Source organism: Aquarana catesbeiana, linkage group LG01 (assembly GCF_042186555.1).
Source record: "Aquarana catesbeiana isolate 2022-GZ linkage group LG01, ASM4218655v1, whole genome shotgun sequence".
NCBI classification, from domain to species: Eukaryota; Metazoa; Chordata; class Amphibia; order Anura; family Ranidae; genus Aquarana; species Aquarana catesbeiana.
Genome location: NC_133324.1, coordinates 588254154 through 588269145, shown reverse-complemented (window position 1 = coordinate 588269145; position 14992 = coordinate 588254154). Strand labels below are relative to the sequence as shown.

The 14992-nt window shown below is 43.0% G+C and overlaps 1 protein-coding gene across 3 annotated transcripts in view; it reads left to right on the top strand.

The window, feature by feature from the left end:
- Positions 1-14992, top strand: part of BMP2K (BMP2 inducible kinase) — a 271543-nt gene that overhangs the window by 235280 nt on the left and 21271 nt on the right. The gene's annotated exons all lie outside the window — the stretch shown is intronic.

Sequence of the window (14992 nt, the reverse complement as noted above, 5' to 3'; positions counted from 1 at the left end):
AAAATAAATACATTTTTAAAAGCCTTTACAGGTTACCACTTTAGATTTACAGAGGAGGTCTACTGCAAAAATTACTGCCCTCAATCTGACCTTCGCGGCGATACCTCACATGCATGGTGCAATTGCTGTTTACGTTTGACGACAGACCGCCGCTTGCGTTCGCCTTAGCGCGAGAGCAGGGGACGACAAGGGTGCTTTTTTTTTTTTTTTCTTTTCTTTATTATTTTTTTGCTTTTTTATCTTATTTTTAAACTGTTCCTTTCATTTTTTTTTTTTTTAATCATTTTTATTGTTATCTCGGGGAATGTAAATATCCCCTATGATAGCAATAGGTAGTGACAGGTACTCTTTTTTGAAAAAAATTGGGGTCTATTAGACCCTAGATCTCTCCTCTGCCCTCAAAGCATCTGATGACACCAAGATCGGTGTGATAAAATGCTTCCCCAATTTCCCAATGGCGCTATTTACATCCGGCGAAATCTAAGTCATAAAATGCTCGTAGCTTCCGGTTTCTTAGGCCATAGAGATGTTTGGAGCCACTCTGGTCTCTGATCAGCTCTATGGTCAGCTGGCTGAATCACCGGCTGCATTCTCAGGTTCCCTGTTGAGACAGGAGAGCCAGAGAAAAACACGGAAGACGGTGGGGGGGGGGGCATTCCCTCCCACGGCTTGTAAAAGCAGTCTAGAGGCTAATTAGCCACTAGGATTGCTTTTACATGAAAGCCGACCGCTGGCTGAAAAGAATGATACCAAGATGATACCTAAACCTGCAGGCATCATTCTGGTATAACCATTCAAAGTCGTGAATGGCGTACCTGAAGACAAAAAAATGGTTAACAATAAAGCACAGTAAACGGTAAAGTATAAAAAATTGCATACCTGAAAAGCAAACATGATAAAACATAATAACAATAAAACATTGCAGAATAGAATACAGTAAAAAAGAGCAGAACAAGAGAGTGAGAATAGAGAGAGAGAGAACAATAAAACGACAACTATTTTTTTTTATTTTATATATATATTTTTTTTTTTTACACTTTTTTTGTAACTAACTTTTATAACGGTAACCGGTTCCAGGTTCGGGTCTCTCAAAATGCGATGGCATCTTGGGAGACCCTGTGAAAGTGTGCCTAGTCTGTGCAATGCTGTACCCTACGCTAATACTCAGCTAGTGAATGGTAGCATTCAAAACATTCACCAATGCAAAGACCAGGATTGTCAGGACAGGAGGGACAATAATAGAGGGTGTCACCCCTATATTCGCGCTTGCTGCAGACACGACATCTTTGTTGGGGGTTCGTTGGGTAGGGGTACTCGGGAGGACATAAAGAAAATGCCTCTCATGCAGCCGACTGCATTTGGTTGGGGATGTGAATGGGGGAAATACGGGCGCTGCAGAAGCGGTGTGTTCCCAATTAGGATTGCCGAATGCAGCAGGAAGGGCACTATGGGCACGACGGGCCTGTGTTTGTCTTCTTGGTGGCAGCGGGACACTACTTGTGCTTGCCACCTCACCAGCTTGAACTGCACTTATGGGACTCGCCAAGTCACCAAGTGTTACTGCAGTGCTGGTTTGACTGCGACCGGGGTGTACTAGGCCGCTGGCGCTTGCCAGTTCAATAAAAAGCTACCAAAAAAACTGTTAGCGATCGCAGGGATCAGGCCTGACTCTGCGAATGCTGCAGTTATGCGTTAAGTGTTTTGTAAGTGACAGTGATCGATCGATACTGCACTTGGGTGGGCTGGGCCGGGCGGAGGGGCAAAATGCAGGTGCTAGCAGGTATCTGGGCTGATCTCGCTAACACTGCGTTTTTGGGAACCCTAAACTGCTGGGGACACCAGTATAGATCTGATCGGATCAGATATTGATCCGTTCAGATACTATACCACTAAGGGAGGTGTATGGTGCGTGCGTGGGTGTTAGCGGTACTGGCGCTAATCTGACGCTGCTTGGGGCTGGTGCTTGCCAGTTCACCAAAATACTACCAAAAAAACTGTTAGCGATCGCAGGGATCAGGCCTGACTCTGCGAACGCTGCAGTTATGCATTTAGTGTTTTGTAAGTGTCAGTGATCGATCGATACTGCACTTGGGTGGGCTGGGCTGGGCTGGGCTGGGCCGGGCGGAGGGGCAAAACGCAGGTGCTAGCAGGTATCTGGGCTGATCCCGCTAACACTGCGTTTTTGGGAACCCTAAACTGCTGGGGACGCTAGTATAGATCTGATCGGATCAGATATTGATCCGATCAGATACTATACCACTAAGGGAGCTGTACGGTGCGTGCGTGGGTGTTAGCGCTACTGGCGCTAACCTGACGCTGCCTGGGGCTGGTGCTTGCCAGTTCACCAAAATGCTACCAAAAAAACTGTTAGCGATCGCAGGGATCAGGCCTGACTCTGCGAACGCTGCAGTTATGTGTTTAGTGTTTTGTAAGTGACAGTGATCGATCGATACTGCACTTGGGCTGGGCCGGGCGGAGGGGCAAAACGCAGGTGCTAGCAGGTATCTGGGCTGATCCCGCTAACACTGTGTTTTTGGGAACCCTAAACTGCTGGGGACGCTAGTATAGATCTGATCGGATCAGATATTGATCCGATCAGATACTATACCACTAAGGGAGGCGTATGCTGCGTGCGTGGGTGTTAGCGGTACTGGCGCTAATCTGACGCTGCCTGGGGCGACGCATATCACCGCCGGGCGATCAGGGGGCTAAACCTTTATTCGGTAATAAATGGCGGGTGCCCTGACACTATAAAAAATAAACAAACTAACCAGCGTCACCCGTAACAGTTATACGGTGATCAGTGGTGAAAGGGTTAACTAGGGGGCCATCAAGGGGTTAAAACATTTATTCGGTAGTATATGGGGGTCCCTGACGCTATAAAACGCTGACGGCGAACCTAAATATTTAGGTCCCTAACTAGCGTCACCAGCGACACTAATACAGCGATCAGAAAAATGATCGCTTAGCGACACTGGTGACAGGGGGTGATCAAGGGGTTAAAACTTTATTAGGGGGGGTTAGGGGGGTATCCTAGACCTACAGGGGGGTAATACTAACTGTCCCAACACTGTAACTGTCACAAACTGACACCAATGCAGTAATCAGAAAAAAAAAAAAACTGCTGGTGTCAGTTTGTGACCGGGGGGGGGGGGGTGATTGGGGGGGGGATCGGGGGGCGATCGGGGTGTTTAGTGTGCCTGGCATGTTCTACTGTGTTGTGTAGTGTTGTGCACTCACATACCTGTCTTCTCTCCTCGGGCCGGAACGGAAATTACCGAGCCGAGGAGAGATGACATCATTTCCTTTGCTGCTGTTTAGCATACAGCAGCAAAGGAATGATGTGATTGGCCGGCGGCGATCGCGAGGGGGGGGCCACGAACGGATGGCCTCCCCCTCATCTCCGATCGCCGTGGGACAAAAGACGACCGCCTCGGGCACCGGGGGGGGGGGGGGTCCGATTGGACCCCCCACCCGCGGAAGGCAAATCACGTATATGTACGTGATTTTGCCTGTCCGTGCCACCTTGCCGACGTAAATCGGCGTGAGGCGGTCGTCAAGTGGTTAAGGCATTGCCACCATTTGTGAAGGGGGCAGGCTGAACCTGGTATTGGCAGTGGTAAACCATGCACAAGGCGTGTATACCCAGAAACAGTTCAAGCAGGTTTTTATTCAGCAAGGCATTAACAAGTATAGCATCAATGCAGCAGGGCTTTGAACAAGTGTAGCATAAAACAAAACATCTTCTCATCTTAACCAATTCAACTTAAGTCTGTTCCAGATTACAGGGCCCCCTTAATGGCTTAACAAAACAATCTGGCTGCTCTGAAATCTTTTTAGTGTTCTGTCAGAGAAAATTGAGTACTGTCCGTGATACTTTTTTTATTTGCACTAACATACAATTTTTCAGGACAAGCTTTCGGGTGTGTCCCGTTCTTCAAGGTCCAAGCAGTACTGACTCACAAATTTTTAAGCAGAATGTTAAAAAAAAAAAAAAAAAAAAAAAACATCTCTGAGGGAAAGGAGAGAGAAAAAAAAAGAGAAAAACAAACATATACAAATCAATGGTAATAAAGATAGCAGCAGAGTTACTGAGATAAGACAGAGAGAGCTATAGAATGGATGGGGGGTGGGGGGATGATAGTCACAGAGGAGGTCGTAAAACTTTAGTATAATGGGTAAGGAAACCAATATCTAAATTAAGGCCATTATTTTTTGTGTCAAAAAGAATTATCATTCTTAGTTCAAACGTTTCCTTTCTTGGATAGTTCTGAAATTCCCTTTAAGAGCTAAAAGATTGAGGTCTTCTATAGTGTGGTCCGGTTGTGAGAAGTGATGTCCCACAGGTGTGTATAAACTGTCTTCTTTATGTCCTTTGATAGCATGTCTGTGCAAATTCATCCTCGCTTGCAACTTCTGTCCTGTTTCACCAACATAAGATCCTTTGCTGCACCTTTTGCATTGGATGAGGTACACAACATTACTGGAGGTACAGTTGTAAGATCCCATGATATTGAAGGTCCCATTTGTATGTGTAACACTTTTGGATAGATTGATCTGGTTGCATAGTTTGCAGCATTTTTTATTGCAGGGTTTGCTTCCATTATTTGTGACTTCATAATCAGAGTGAAGTTTCCTGCTGATTAGATTGTGTCTGAGGTTGGGTGGTTGTCTGAAAGCCAATAATGGGGGTTGTTGGAATATTCCTTTCAGAGTTTCATCCTCTGTTATTATGGGTTATAAATCTTTGATTATCTTTTTGATCCCTTCTAGTGCTGGGTTGTATGTGGTGACTAGTGGTATTTGGTTATTTGTTTTTTTTCTCTGTGTATTGGAGGAGATTTTCTCTTCAGGTTTTCAAGGCTGTGTTTATGCTGTTGATGGTTTTGTCTTTGTAACCTTTCTTATGGAAGGAGTCTGCCAGTGTTCTGAGATGTTTATCTCTGTCTTCTGGGTCTGAACAAATTTGGTGGTATCTGATGGCCTGGCTGTGTATGATGGCCCGTTTGGTGTGTTGGGGGATAAAACTGGAACTATGAAGATAGCTGCATCGGTCAGTCAGTTTTCTGTATATCGACGTGTGAAGCTTGTCATCCCTAATGTATACTGTAGTGTCTAGGAAGTTTACATGTGTGTTCGAATAATCCATTTTTAGTTTGATAGATGGGTGAAAACGGTTGATCAATGAGAAGAACTGATTTAGATTTTCTTCACCTTCAGTCCATATCATGAAGATAAGAAAAATGAGGGGAATAACTGCGCTACAGTGAAATACATAAACAATAACAATTATAGCTGCGATTCATTTATGTAACACAAACACAGTGAAATTAAATAAGAAAAAAGGGGGTTGAATCGCGCTAAAACAGATTGGTGATCATACACATCATCACCAAACCAAATATTTAGGACTAAGTGAAGAGTTCCCCTTTAGTGTATACATAATATACAAAACACATGTCAAATGAATAATCCAAAAATAAAATGTTCAAAGTGATAATAAAAAGTCCATATATAAAAAATAAATCACCCAAGTGATATGAAAGTATCTTAAAAAAAGTTCCAAAAAACATAAATTCTTGCTGTGAGAAGAAAAAAGCGTGCTTGCTCCACCACCATGAAATCAGACTGGCCGCTTACCAGAAACTCATGATCCCCCGTTACAGAGGATCAGAGAAAGCTGTTTGTTAATACTGCTTCTAACCACGACCAATAGATCAGAGACCTTATACCGAGATGGGACATCAAAGACTGCAGGGTCAGGCTAAAGATGTTCACACTGACAGGTACTCAGACATCAGCCCACAGCATTGCAGATACGGTCATAGAAGGAAAAAAAGGCTCCATATAGTGTAAAATCATTGACTTTATAGGATAAGTAAAAAGTTAAACTCACATGTTAGTAGACAATAGTAGGCATGTAGTGTAGTCTGGAGCGCCGGCCGGAAGCTCGCAGACAGCCCGTCCTACTGGAAACAACAGCAGCAATCAGGGCTGGTGCAAGGATTTTTGACACCCTAGGCGAAACCTCATTTTGCCGCCCCCTTGGCTCCACCCCTGACTCCACCCCCTTTGCCCTGCCCTTGTAACATGTGACCTACCTGACACATACACTGACCCACCTACCTGACATATACACTGACCCGCCTACCTGACACATACACTGACCCGCCTACCTGACACATACACTGACCCGCCTACCTGACACATACACTTACCTGCCTACCTGACACATACACTTACCTGCCTACCTGACACATACACTGACCTACCTACCTGACACATACACTGACCACCTACCTGACACATACACTGACCTACCTACCTGACACATACACTGACCTACCTACCTGACACATACACTGACCTACCTGACATATACACTGATCTACCTACCTGACACATACACTGACCTACCTACCTGACACATACACTGACCTACCTACCTGACACATACACTGACCTATCTACCTGACACATACACTGACCCACCTACCTGACAAATACAATGACCCACCTACCTGACACATACAATGACCTACCTACCTGACACATACACTGACCTATCTGACATATACACTGATCTACCTACCTGACACATACACTGACCTACCTACCTGACATTTACACTGACCTACCTACCTGACACATACACTGACCTATCTACCTGACACATACACTGACCCACCTACCTGACAAATACAATGACCTACCTGACACATACACTGACCCACCTACCTGACACATACACTGACCTACCTGACACATACACTGACCCAACTACCTGACACATACACTGGCTCACCTGACTCCTATTTCCTGCATTACTTATCCTCCCACCCCCCACACACTTCTCGATGTAGATGAGGAGGATCCATCCTCCTCCTTACCTCTGCACTACAGCGACCATCACACCAGGGATCTCCACAGTGCTGGGCGGGCAGTATTGATAAGGGGTTCCCAGCCAGCGCCGCCATCCAGCCGCTCCATGGTGTCCCCGCTGGCTGGGAGGTCAGCTAACAGATGCTGCACCTCTCGATGCTCTGATCTCCACCGAGCCCCGCCCCTCCGCTGCACACACAGACACACGGCATCGCAGCAGAGGGACACGCTGGAGCAAAGGAGTCCCGGAGCGGCGCTGTGTGAGGAGATGTGACAGTGGGCGCTCAGCGGGACATTGGCGGCACGCAGTAGATGTTTTCCCGGGACAGCGGGCCGGCACTGAACAGGGGCCAGCTCACACACGCCTGGGGACAGACGCAGACAGAGGCCATGGCTGCGCCCTAAGCGGTAGTGCGCCCTAGGCGGCTGCCTACTTCGCCCAGTGGTAGCACCGGCCCTGGCAGCAATGGGAGGTGACAAGAACACGTCGCTCTGCCCTACGCAGTGTTTCGTGATAGAGTCACATCATCCAGCCGCCCCTGGATGATGTGACTCTATCATGAAACGCTGCGTAGGGCAGAGCGACGTGTTCTCGTCACCTCCCATTGCTGCTGTTGTTTCCAGTAGGACGGGCTGTCTGTGAGCTTCCGGCCGGCGCTCCAGACTACACTACATGCCTATTATTGTCTACTAACATGTGAGTTTAACTTTTTACTTATCCAATAAAGTCAATGATTTTACACTATGGAGCCTTTTTTTCCTTCTATGACCGTATCTGCAATGCTGTGGGCTGATGTCTGAGTACCTATCAGTGTGAACATCTTTAGCCTGACCCTGCAGTCTTTGATGTCCCATCTCGGTATAAGGTCTCTGATCCATTGGTCGTGGTTCGAAGCAGTATTAACAAACGGCTTTCTCTGATCCTCTGTAACGGGGGATCATGAGTTTCTGGTAAGCGGCCAGTCTGATTTCATGGTGGTGGAGCAAGCACGCTTTTTTCTTCTCACAGCAAGAATTTATGTTTTTTGGAACTTTTTTAAGATACTTTCATATCACTTGGGTGATTTATTTTTTATACATGGACTTTTTATTATCACTTTGAACATTTTATTTTTGGATTGATTATTCATTTGACATGTGTTTTGTATATTATGTATACACTAAAGGGGAACTCTTCACATAGTTCTAAATATTTGGTTTGGTGATGATGTGTATGATCACCAATCTGTTTTAGCGCGATTCAACCCCCTTTTTTTCTTATTTTCATATCATGAAGATATCATCAGTATAGCGATAATATCTGTATGGCTTTTGTTGTATGCTGTTCAGGAATTTGTCCTCTAGGTCAGCCATAAATAAGTTTGCATATTGGGGTGCCATTTTGCTTCCCATAGCAGTACCCATACACTGGAGATAGATGTCATTATTGAAAGTGAAGTAGTTGTGTGTAAGAATGAATTCGATGAGCTGTGTCACATCCTCAGCAGTGTATTTGTGGTTTGGTGAGGATGATAAGAATCTGTGACATGCCGCCAACCCATCCTTGTGAGGGATGTTACTGTACAGAGATTCTACATCCATAGTGACTAGAAGTGTATTTGGTTGTAATTGTTGTATATTGTTAAGCTTGTTCAGAAAATCAGTGGTGTCTTGCAGGAAACTCGCAGTGTTCATGACTAAAGGTTTTAACATGTTTTCTATAAGGCCTGAGATATGTTCGGTAAGTGTATTCATACCTGTTATAATGGGTCTGCCTGGATTTCCTGGCTTGTGAATCTTGGGCAGCATGTAGAAGTCTCCAATTTCTGCATTATCCGGAATCGCTGATGAGTTCTGAATGTAGGTGGCTTGGTATTGTCGCAATGAGACCTTTTAATTGCTTAGTAAAATCCTGGGTCGGATCATAATGCAGTTTTTTGTAGTAAGTAGTATTTGCCAGCTGCCTCTGGCCCTCTTGTATATATTTGTCTGTATCCATCACGACTGCTCCCCCTAACTTTATCTGCTGGTTTGATGGTTATGGCCTGATTATTGTGCAGATTATGTACAGCTCTTCGCTCCAGTGATGAAAGGTTGTATAATATTTTCTTTTGCTGGGTGTATATCAGGTATGTGACTCGCAGCCTGAAGCTGTATAGGTATCCAGTTTGGGGTTGCATCCTTGTGGAGGTGTGAAGTTGCTGTTCTTTTTCTTTTTGTCACCTCCTATTGTCCTAGGATTCCTTACATTACTGTAAAAATATTCTTTGAGCCTTCGTCTCCTAAAGAATTCCTCTATATCTGACCATACCTGTAAATTATCCAGTTTGGTGGTTGGGCAGAATGTGAGGCCTTTGGAGAGGACTGTTGTTTCTGGTGTAAAAAGTTTATGATTTGACAAATTTATGATTCCAAGTTCCTCTGTTATATCCACATTTTCTGTCAAGTCAGCATTTACACAAAGGATACCTTGGGATTCTGGATCAGGTTTCAAGTTGCTGATGGCAGGAGTTATAGAAGTTGTGTTTGTTATGTGTAGTTTAGGTTGTATCCAAAAGGTCTGCTTTTGGAGGTTTTTTTGCTTCCTGTTCATGGCAAGTTTTTGCAGTTGTCTTTGTAAGGTTTCAATTTCATTCTTAATTTGGTTGATGCTTGTAGGGTCCAATGGTGTTGAGGTTTCAAACACCAACTGCTTTTGTTTCCGGATTGTTTCCCTTTTACCATACAGTTTATGAATGAGGCTGTTCCTTAACCTTTCGCTGGTACGTCTGCAGAGTCCTTCTGCATAAGGTATTTGCACAAGGGTTTTTAATCCGGAGACCCTGTGGTATGAGATTTCTCTTTTTGCATCTTGAGAGAAAGAAGATGTCGCTGTTGACCTGTGTTTCCTTTGTGATCAGGTTGGTTAACTGCTTCTTTATGCGGCTATATGCAGTATCTTCCATCATACTTGATGTGATTGTAGCCATATTAGTGCAATTGTGACAGAGAAAATTGAGTACTGTCCATGATACTTTTTTTATTTGCACTAACATACAATTTTTCAGGACAAGTTTTTGGGGTATGTCCCCTTCTTCAAGGTCCAAGCAGTACTGATTCACAAAGTGTTCTGTCAGCATTTTTACCCAGGAGAGCAGGCTCTTCACAACAGAGAGAATGAAAGTGGGCCCCTAGCATCAGTCACCTTAGATATAAAAAATTCTGTGAACAGCTGAAGATAATTAATGAGGCTTGGCTACCGGGTAAACATGGACCTAAGGCTGTATGCTTTATCCTACCCAAAGCTTGGGGGCTCCATGACCAAGAACTGAATTGTGATTTGTTGGTCTAAACAATTTACCATGTAGATGAATGTGCATTAACTGCTATCCTGTTTTTGCATTGTTTATGAATTGCTAGTACATAAAGTTTTGCTTTTGAATAGTTTTTGAATACATTTGCTCACTTTTCTGAATACCAGCATAGAGTGTTTTTTTTCATATTCAGTTATACCTGTGGGAAAAAAAAATCAAAAATTGCACTAAAGAATTGCAAAATGTCATTGAATAACTAGGAACGTGTAGAAACCAACTCTGCTCTTTACACTTTATGCCCACATGATGGCAGCAAAAGACATGATTTTTCAAGAAAAGTTACTAGCAGTTAGTCCTTTAGTAGTATTTCAATTTTTCCCTATGCAGATTATTAAGAATCGCAGATAGTGATCTTTTGTTGGGTGAAAATGAATGACACACAGCCCACAAAATTATAGAACACAGTATATGTCACAATTATTGATGAAAAATATTTTTATTACAAAAGATTTTGCCTAAAGCCCAACTCCAGAAAATTAAATAAAATGATCCCTTGCAGTGTGGTTAATTGCGTGTTTAGGTCTAGGGGATGTGTTAAAGCCTATTAACTTAAGCCTAGTACACACTATTGTTTTTATTTTTTTCAACCCAGCGGGGCAAATGGAAAAAAAAAACAGTTTAGGAGGAGCTGCTGTACAAACTATCTAATAGTATATCAATCTCCCCCGCTGAGCTTGTGTTCTGACAGCGCCCCCCCCCCCCCCCCACCACCAGAACACATTGGTCATTGGCTGAGAGCACTGATCGGATGCCGATCAGCAGACCTTTTTCGGTCATGCCCTTTTAAAAGAAGCTGCTGTTGGCCAGTTTCTGTTGAACTAGCCAACGCCGCCCGATATTCGACCCATGTGTACGGCCCTTTAACCACACCCGTGCACTGCTAAACTGGTCCCTGCAATGTTTTCTCCACTACACTCAAGTGTTCTAAAGTCCTGATGGCATCAAGACAAATGCAGGGTTCAGCACTGCATTGGACATGATGATGCTGAGGGACAGTTCACCCCTGGAGCATGGAGGAGTTGAAGATCAGGTAGGTTAAAGTGCCTTTCCTCTCCCCTAGCTTAAACAATCAGGTAGCCCTAGCAGGTCGGGCACAGCCCTACTGCAAGGAATAATTTCCAACATTTCCCAGAGTTTAGCTTTAAAGTGTATATAAATGCAATGTTTTTATTTTAGGTTGAGTGGAAAAGAGTTAGACCCTCTGACATATGTTTATGGCTGTTGTGTCCATTCTGGGGTGATTTGCCTCTCTTTCTCCTGATAACCATTGTCTCCAAGACAGAAAGTATTCGAAAATCCTGAATTTTACAGTTGTCGCGAGAGTAAGAGGTAAAGAAAAATCTTGCTTGGCTATACGTAGCGTTACTTGCTTTCTTGGTATTGTTTTGGATTGCATAGAGAAGGTTTTAAGGCTCTACCAGGTTTTCCTTTGCTGCCTAGGTTCCCACTCTCATTTGAGATTATGCAATGCTCTCTTCTGCAGCTTTGGTAAACTGTGGTGCATAAGGAGGGTGGAAGTACAGTGCCTTGCAAAAATATTCACCCCCTTGGTGTTTTTTTAATATGTGATGGATCAGAACACAATAGTCTAAGTTGGTGAAGTAAAATTAGAAAAATATATACATATATAAAAAATTGATAATTGGCATGTGCGTATGTATTCACCCCCTTTGTTATGAAGCCCATAAAAAGCTCCGGTACAACCAACTACCTTCAGAAGTCACATAATTAGTGAAATGATGTTCACCTGTGTGCAATCTAAGTGTCACATGATCTGTCATTACATATACACACCTTTTTGAAAGGCCCCAGAGGCTGCAACACCTAAGCAAGAGGCACCACTAACCAAACACTGCCATGATGACCAAGGAACTCTCCAAACAAGTAAGGGACAATGTTGTTGAGAAGTACAAGTCAGGGTTAGGTTATAGAAAATACCCAAATCTTTGATGATCCCTAGGAGCAACATCAAATCCATCATAACCAAATGGAAAGAACATGGCACAACAGCAAACCTGCCAAGAGACGGCCACACACCAAAACACACGGACCGGGCAAGGATGGCATTAATCAGAGAAGCAGCAGAGACTGGAGTATCTGTACATAGGATGACAATAAGCCGTACGCTCCATAGAGTTGGGCTTTATGGCAGACTGGCCATAAGAAAGCCATTACTTTCAGCAAAAAACAAAATGGCAAGTTTTGAGTTTGCGAAAAGGCATGTGGGAGACTCCCAAAATGTATGGAGGAAGGTGCTCTGGTCTGATGAGACTAAAATTTTTCTTTTTGGCCATCAAAGAAAACCCTGTGTCTGGCGCAAACCCAACACATGACATCACCCAAAGAACACCATCCCCACAGTGAAACATGGTGGTGGCAGCATCATTCTGTGGGGATGTTTTTCAGCACTCGGGACTGGGAAACTGGTCGGAGTTGAGGGAATGATGGATGGTGCTAAATACAGGGATCTTCTTGAGCAAAACCTGTACCACTCTGTGTGTGATTTGAGGCTAGGATGGAGGTTCACCTTCCAGCAGAACAATGACCCCAAACACACTGCTAAAGCAACACTTGAGTGGTTTAAGGGGAAACATATAAATGTGTTGGAATGGCCTAGTCAAAGCCCAGACCTCAATCCAATAGAAAATCTGTGGTCAGACTTAAAGATTGCTGTTCACAAGCGCAAACCATCCAACTTGAAGAAGATGGAGCAGTTTTGCAAGGAGAAATGGGCAAAAATCCCAGTGGTAAGATGTGGCAAGCTCATAGAGACTTATCCAAAGCGACTTGCAGTTGTGATTGCCGCAAAAGGTAGCTCTACAAAGTATTGACTTTAGAGGGGTGAATAGTTATACACATTGACTTTTTCTGTTATTTTGTCCTATTTGTTGTTTGCTTCACAATAAAAAAAAAAAAAATCTTCAAAGTTGTGGGCATGTTCTGTAAATTAAATGATGCAAATCCTCAAACAATCCATGTTAATTTCAGGTTGTGAGGCAACAAAACATGAAAAATACCAAAGGGGGGTGAATACTATTGCAAGGCACTGTAGCTGTGGGCAGGAAGAGCCTCCAATAACTCCAGAAGTATCAGAAGTTCCGCAAAGCATTAGTTCCAATTGCTCTAAAATGGGGGCACCTGTTGATTCAAGAAAGAAAGCACTGAGTGTTTCTGCATTTCTCTAGCTGTCTACATTTACTGTACTTGGGACTTCATTAAAATTCAAGTTGAGGATTTGCATTCTAAATTGATACAGTCAGAGGAAAACTGGGAGAAAGTTAAGTACTAAGGATAACTTCATAGGCTACTTTGCACCTTTACACGTTATCCAGCCCTGTTTTGTTATCCATTGTTATTGCGTGTTGTCCTCACACAATTTTCTCTCCATCGCTTTAGTCTCATTTGGCTCAGTTGGCCTTGAACTGTGTCATGATGTGGCTTGATCAACTGCTGAACTTAAAGTCCAACAGATAAGCCACAAAATGCATCTGGGAGCAAGGGAAGCTAAAATCTAGTCAACATGAATATTCCCTAAATAATAAGTCACTGTGGATAAATATGTAGATGCACTTGCAGGCAAAGCAGTTGTGGATAAACATGCTGGACCTTACGAGAATTCTCTTACTATTTTAGGTTAAATAAAATCATCCTGAGCTCACTGTTGTCATATGTCATTTCAAATCCTGCTTATGAATAGTTATTCTATTTACTTTGAGGCTGAAAGGTGATCATGTAAAAATGTACAAAGATATTTTCTATAACATTTTTCTGTGAATTAAATAAGTGCAGTAAATAACAATTTGGTTGCTGTTCCATGTTTTACTTTATGTATAAAAGTAAGGTGATATGCCTAAAAATGTAAAGCAGTATCTGAACTGCTAAGTCTCATTGTTAAAGTATCGGTTTTAAAAGGGTGAATTTATAGCGATCCTATAACTAAGACACTGCTCCAAGCCACTGTTCTCACCCGGCGACCCCCAAAACTGTAAACAAGGGGCTAATGCTCAAACTGAGCTCGTCCGGCTCAGTGATAACATCCAAGAAGAAAGAGCAGAGTCGCGCACAAACAGCTGTGTAAAATGTGTATATGGAAAATAACTTCAGCTAGTCTCCTCCCAAGCCACACCCTTCCAATGCCTTTTACCATCCAACGGGCTTAATCTCTACGATTAAATCCATTGGAGGGTGAAACATGTTAGAGGGGCATGGCCTGGGAGGAGACTAGCTGAAGTTGTTTTCCATATACACGTTTTACGTGGCTGATAGTTTGTGTGCTGCTCTGCTTTTTCTAGTCGGATGGTGGATTTTTTAAATATCTTTATTTTCAGCAATTAAATATTTTTTCAAATTAATTATATATGAAATATTACATTTTAATATTTATTATTTACCACTCACAGACAGCAGATGGTAAGCTCCAACCAAACGGTATCAGTCACAGCCTTTCTTATTAGATGTCATCGATGCACCAAGTATTAATAATTTTTTTTCTAAATTTGCTTTAAAAAAATATAGAATATCGATTTATAAATGTGTAAACTTTATAACATTAAAATACACTTGACCTAAATCATTGTACATTTAGAAAGTGTTCCTGCATCAGATTCAGCACAACTTACAAGGGAGTAAGGAATTGAAAGTGAAGTTAAAAAATATTCACAAACTGAAGAACTTGAAGCACTGCAGAGTATTGTAGTTCTCAAGAATATGGGACTGTGCAGAACAATTAGTAAGATAGAGTAGTCCTGCTCAGGGGCACTTTAAAAGACCACTACTAC